Source organism: Phoenix dactylifera, chromosome 6 (assembly GCF_051530095.1).
Source record: "Phoenix dactylifera cultivar Ajwa chromosome 6, Ajwa_hap1_PhDact_Kaust_v1.1, whole genome shotgun sequence".
NCBI classification, from domain to species: domain Eukaryota; kingdom Viridiplantae; phylum Streptophyta; class Magnoliopsida; order Arecales; family Arecaceae; genus Phoenix; species Phoenix dactylifera.
The window spans coordinates 13,908,286-13,914,807 of NC_143195.1; the positions used below are offsets into that span (position 1 = coordinate 13,908,286).

At 39.3% G+C, this 6,522-nt stretch overlaps 1 non-coding gene across 1 annotated transcript; it reads left to right on the forward strand.

Annotated features, from left to right (window-relative positions):
- Positions 1-2,952: 2,952 nt before the first annotated feature.
- LOC149753316 (small nucleolar RNA R71) lies at positions 2,953-3,058 on the forward strand. The gene has a single exon (XR_016395813.1). It is a non-coding gene; the product is annotated as a small nucleolar RNA R71 (small nucleolar RNA).
- The last annotated feature ends 3,464 nt before the right edge of the window (positions 3,059-6,522 follow it).

The window sequence follows — 6,522 nt, forward strand, 5'->3', positions numbered from 1 at the left end:
TCATCATTATCATCTTATTTTCCCAAGAGAGGAGGGGCATAGCCCCTCCTTTTCATCTCACGCAAGCAAGGGAGGGGCGTAGGCCCCTCCCCCTTCTTCCTTCTATACGCCCCTCCCCCTTCTCCCTTCTATTCTCACACCCCACTTAATCACATTAAGTGGGGTGGGTTTAGCCACATTCATAGGGACTCAATCCTTTTCTAAAAAGGATTAGATGAACCCAATTCAATTCCTCCAAATCCTAATCCAATTAGGATTTAATTGAACCATGACTCTATTGAACTCTTCAATCCTAATCCAATTAGGAGTCATTTAATTAATTAGATTAAAATTTAAAAAAAATTAGGACTTAAGAAAATTCTAATCTAATCAGGACTTGTTCAAATTTCAGCCCTAAGATAATTAGGACTTTAGAAATCCTATTCCAAGTAGGACTCTAATTTAATTTAAAATTCTAATCCAATTAGGACTCCATGAATCCTACTCCAAGTAGGACTCGTGATCAAGTCCAATTAATTAAATCCAATTAATTAAATTAAATTGCAATCTGATTGCAATTATTCCTTCTTCTAACCACTAACTCTTAGCGGGTTTTCAATTTATCAATCTAATTGATCATATGTAATTTTTAATCACAATTCAACCATCGGATCGGTCAATACTTCTAATGTGTGTGACCCCATAGGTTCTATTCTGACTGGTAGTGAGATATATTGCAATCTCTATCACAATATCATTGAAAACTTCTTTCAATGGGTTAAAACAATTCCAACTCAACTCACCAGAAATTATCGACCATCGAGATGATCCCTGTGAGTCTCACCATCCACCAGTGACACCTAACAGTATGTAGTGACTACCCAGCAGAATAGAATGATGAATCTCAAAGTGCAGTTATCGTATGATAGAGTTCTTCTATCGTGGATCCCTACAGACTGGAGGTCATGGATAACTCGTCAAACCCCATTGTCTGTCATATGTCTAGATTTATTCGACTTGAGTTCGATAGTGGAAAAGTCTTTCTCCATTTTATATTACTGCCCTGGCCAAGGTCTTAGAACTCAGTCTAATAAATCACATAAGATCATTCCTCTTCTATCAAGGTCGATAGATTCCATGAAAGTGCATACCCTACTCCTACAGTGAACCTGCTACAGCCAATCTACACAACAAAGATCCATATGACTAGAGACCATGTATATGTGCAGTCAAACTACAATAACCTCACTGTGAATAGCCGAAGCACCGCATGTCAAAGGACCAGTCACACTACTGCAACATCAAGCAAGTCACTGACGAGTGGATAGACATCTAAGTAACTTCTTGTCTTGGTCACGCTCAGTACCCTTGTTCTCTAACAAGCACCTGCACTATCACTTCAGTGTCTCTACACTGTGGACTCGAGTCTCGTCCATCCATAAGGAAAGCGATTTATTTACTGATCGGATTGATCACCGTCCTCGTGATGATCCATTGACCAGGAGCATTTAGAAATTAATCACCTAATGATACATGGCTCAAATTCTCAACTCTTGAGAATATGTATCATCATCTTATTAATTCCTTGGATGATTTATAGACACATAAACAATATGAATGAAAAGATGTCCATTTATTATTCAATAATAATAAAGTCAAGTACAAATTTATGTCCCAGAATTAATAATGTGTCCGCCAGATTGGCTTTTAGGTTACACATCTAATAGTGTTGGAGAATAGAACTCACTTGCTCAGTTAGGAAGACTTTTCTAGGCACATGTGTCCTAGATTTTTGCTTTTGGGTACAAAGGTCTTTGAGAAATTTGGCAGAGGAGGGAACTTGTCTAATAGCATCAAGAAGTGGAATGTTGATTTTCACTTGTTTGAAAATCTCTATCATCTCCTCTAGTGAAGTTTCCTTTTTGTCAAAAGGAGAGGGTGAATTAAGAGCTTCAGGAAATGGGGCCTTTGGGATGTGAGTTTTCGCAGAAGGTGGACTAGCTGAAGAAGAAGAAGGTTTTAGATTTTCATTTGACACATGTCTATCCTCTTCTTCACCTTCCTTATTGTTTGTTATTCTCCCCAATCTTATTGTTTACTACACGTCCACTCCTTAGGGTAGTCAAAGCATTGGCTTGTTCATAATGAATTGCATTTAGTTGATTTTCTTGAGCCATGTATTGTCTCCTAAAATTACTTAGTGGTTGGCTTGGAAGCTTTTCTTCCTCTCGCTTGTTCAGTGCATTAGCTAGTTGTCCCATTTGGGATTCTAGCTTGGCGATGGATTGCGTGTGAGAGTGCACCAATTGTGTAATGGTTTCCAAACCATGAAGGGTGTTCAACACTTTCTCCTCAAAGGCTGTGTTTCTTTGGGGTGGAGGAGGAGTATGTTGAAATTGAGTCATGGGATGGTAAGGATGAATATTTTGTGGGGTTTGAAAATTTTGGGAGTAGGGTTGGGCAGTATTCGAAGCTTGCTGCTTCCAAGAAATGTTTGGATGATTTCGCCATCCCGGATTATATATATTGGAAAATGGGTCATTACCCGGTCTGGGCTGTGTTTGAGCAGCATTGATGTGTTCTTGCACGAGTTCGAGAAATTGAGGTGCTGAGGGGCACTAATGAATAGGGTGGGTTGGGCTAGAACAGATTGTACACACTTGTGCTTGGAAAGAGTTAATGAAATGCCTACCTATCATCAGTTGGTCAATCTTATGGGACAATGCATCTACCTTGCTAGACAGGTCCATAGAATGACTTATTTCATAGATGGTCCCTTTTCTTTGAGAACTCGGGGATGCTTGACGAGAACAGAAAGCATGGTGGAGGGAGTTTTCATTTAGATTTTCAAATAATTGCCATGCTTCATGCTCATTTTGAAGCATGAATGTCCCCCCGCATGCGGCATCAATCATCTGACGGTTTCGTTCAGTCAATCCGTCATAGAAACATTGCACTAGCTGTCATTTAGGTATTTGATGATGTGGGCATTTACGGATTAGGTCCCGAAATCTCTCCCAAGTTTCATTAAATTCTTCTCCCTCAGTTTGGGAGAAGCTTGTGATGGCACGTCTAAACTGGTTCGTTCTTTCTATGGAAAAGTATTTTTTAAGAAATTCTTGTTGCATTTGATTTCAAGAATAAATCGAGTTGGCTTCTAAAGAATTCAGCCATTGCTTGGCTCTATTTTTAAGAGAGAAGAGGAATAATCTAAGTTTTAGAGCATCATCAGTGAAGTTCTGAATCTTGACAGTGGTGCAAATCTCAAAAAATTCATCTATGTGTTTATATGGGTCTTCGTTGGTGAGCCCATAAAAAGATGGGAGCATTTGGATCACACTAGACTTTATTTCATATTGTACCGCTGCTACTTCAGGTAATCGAATGCAAGATGGGGAAGTGTAAATGGTGGGAGTAAAGTACCCCCTTAGGAGTTTGGGTTGTTCTTCAGCCATCTCAGGAGGTGGGGATGATTGTAATGTTCTGATCTCAGCTCGAATATTCCTAAGGGTCCGTTCTATCTCAGAGTCAAAAGGTAATAGGTCACGTACTCTAGAACAACTCCCTTGCATACACTAGTACTTGATCAGTCAAGCATGCAAATACATCAATCCTTGTATTTGCCCTAAAATCACTAGACAGCTCCTAACTGGTTTGAAGAGGGCACCTAAGCCTCCAATCCGGTCTAATGAACCGAGTTGACCAAGTAAGCTCCCAGGTAAGTGGAGGGGTCACGATGCGTTTGCAAAGGTCCCACTTAAAAACCACTTGCCTCGAACAGATGAACTGTCTCCCTTATAGGGACAAAGCTTGCCTAGACATCAACTAAGCCACAGAGCGAAATTGGTGCAACTTTCGGTGATCTTCGTCCTATTGAGCTCGAATGTCCCTAGGAACCAACATCTAATTGATTTTAATTAAGCTGACACTATGTGAGATTGAGTTCACCTAAGTTGGGCAAGAGTCCGGTGATGAAATTCGGCTCTTATCTTGTTAGGGTGATTGCCCTTACTATGTGCAGATTAATTTGTGTATGTGTATTAGGCATGCAATCACAATTTTGCTGAAATTAAAATCAAACAATCACCACAAAATTTCAAGCTAATAATCAATTTAAACAAGAAAGGTTTAGAGGTTACCAAAGAAAATTTCTCCAGTAATTTAAAATTTTTTTAGGCAAACCTCTACAGCATTTCTTTTCCAGCAATTCTCTTTTTGATCATTCCAGATTTTTTTTTCCTCGATTCCTGATCAAATAATATCAAAAAAAAATTAAAAATTAGTAAGAGAGAAAAAGAAGATAAGAAAAGTAACAAAAATAAAAAATATTTTTTTTTAGATATATATATATATTTGAATTTTTTTTAAAATGAAAAGAAAAACAACTATGCTAGCAATTCCCAGCAACGGCGCCAAAAATTGATCGGTTCTTTCAATTTCAAAAATAAACCACGCAATAGCACGTATCCTGTAGGATAGTGATTACGGGTGTCGGTCTACAGGGATTGGAGAATAAGTTATTTTTTCTAATTAAATAATTACTTCAAAGGGCATAAGCTAGAGTAAATGATAAAAACTAAGAATTAATATGGATGCAGTAGTATGAATTATCAATGGAGAGAGGTGTTTAGGGCTAGATTGCACCGATAGATTTATATCCATGACGCTTTCAATGATTGAGTTGTATTTAAGACTTGATTGCTTTCGACTACAAGCCAAAGCAATCACTAAAAATTATGATTAATTTTCAGCATGAATCATCTAAGTCTAGCACAAACCATCTACTTTAACGATAAGCATGGTCTGTCTAACCTAGCATGATACATCTGATCATTAAATCATTAAATATGAAAGTGATGTCACATGAATATCTCCCCAAACCACAGGTGTTGGATTCGATGAAATAGATCAATCTATGTAAAATATTTTCTGCAAGATAAACGATTTATATAAATTGAATAAATCGCAAGATCAATTGATAAATTCTTCATCATGCAACAATCTTACAATACAAACTCAAGTTAATAAAAACGAAACGGATACTCCTCTATGGCTTCATCAAACCCCTAAACCGAGGTTTAGCTGCTCATGATGCTCGGCGACTTTGATCGGCTTGCTGAGATGCTCCACGCCATCCGCCTCAAGTCTTTCCTTCTTTTTCTTTCACTAATTCATCCGCTCACGACCTCCCTCTATTTTTTCTTTTTTTTTTATTCTCCCTTCTCTACAAAACAGAGCATGCTCTATTCTTATTTGAACCGTGCTCCTCACCTTCCCCGCCCCGCTCCCCCTAAACCAAGCTCTCCCCTCTCTTATATAGGTCTCTCCTCTCTTGGTGAAGCCAGCCATGAATCCAAAGGGAGCGGACGCATGATTCTTGGGCGGAATGCACATCATCTGCTGGATCACGGGAGCTAGTCGCAGAGGAGTGATCCGTGGAAGATGAATATGGACGGGAGAAGGGGCTGAATGCTAGGCTGCTGTGATTCCGGGGCATGATGCTGGAGGGTAGATTGCGGACGAAAAGGATGAAGGGCTGGATTACGGGCTTGATTTCCAGATGCTGGTGAGTGCGGACGGGATCCGAAATTTGGGGATTTTGAATCCGGAGGAGACGCGGACGGTGACGGCGAAAAACAGGATGCTGGTCGCTGGTGTGGATCCGTGGAAGGAATCATACTTCATTGCTTTCCTTCTTTGGACCATTGGCTGCTGGGAGGTGAATTCGGATGAAGACAGAGGAGCTGCTCGCTGGTGTGCTCGTTGGATGCGGCTGGAACGGGCCGATGCGGAAGAGCTGGATCTTGGCTGCTGGAAAGAGGGTTGGCCGCGGGATCGACGGGAAGACGTGATTCTCGGCTGCTGGGAAGATAGGCTGGCCGCAGGATCGACGGGGAGACGCCGTGGAAGATGGACGGTCGTGATGCACTGCGAGAGGAAGAAGATAAATAGTGAAATAGTTTTTATTTTTATTATTTTTTTTGTAACACTGTTCATATGAACAGTGTTTTCACGGAACACTGTTCATATGAACAGTGATTCCAATAATTTCTTTTCCGAAATTACTGTGGATATTTAATTATTTTTTTTTAGTTTTAAAAATTATAAATTTTATAAGAAGGCAGGTAAGGAATTAGTTGGGAATTGGCTTTAGATTTGAGGTGGGTCATGATCGTTGATTTGCTTGAACTTGTTCTCAAGCCTAATGTCATTTAAATTTAATTCTTGCTAAACTACTTCAGACCGGACTCGACAAGACTAAAAACAAGACTGGAACTTAATAAAAAGGGTTAATCAAACCTTTTTCCATACAAAAATAATTATCTAATCAGGACCAAAACCTATTTAATTATAGCCTTAGCTTGATTACAACTCCATCAGGTTACTAAACCGGGTCAACCCAATCCCCTCCTTATATGTTTTCCTGTAGTTTTCATGAAAGATCGCAACCAAGAGAGAGACAAGTTCAGAGCCTAGTTTAAGAAAAAAATTATTTACTTCTTACCATATTTTAAATTTATTTCAATAATTATTCAATTTCAT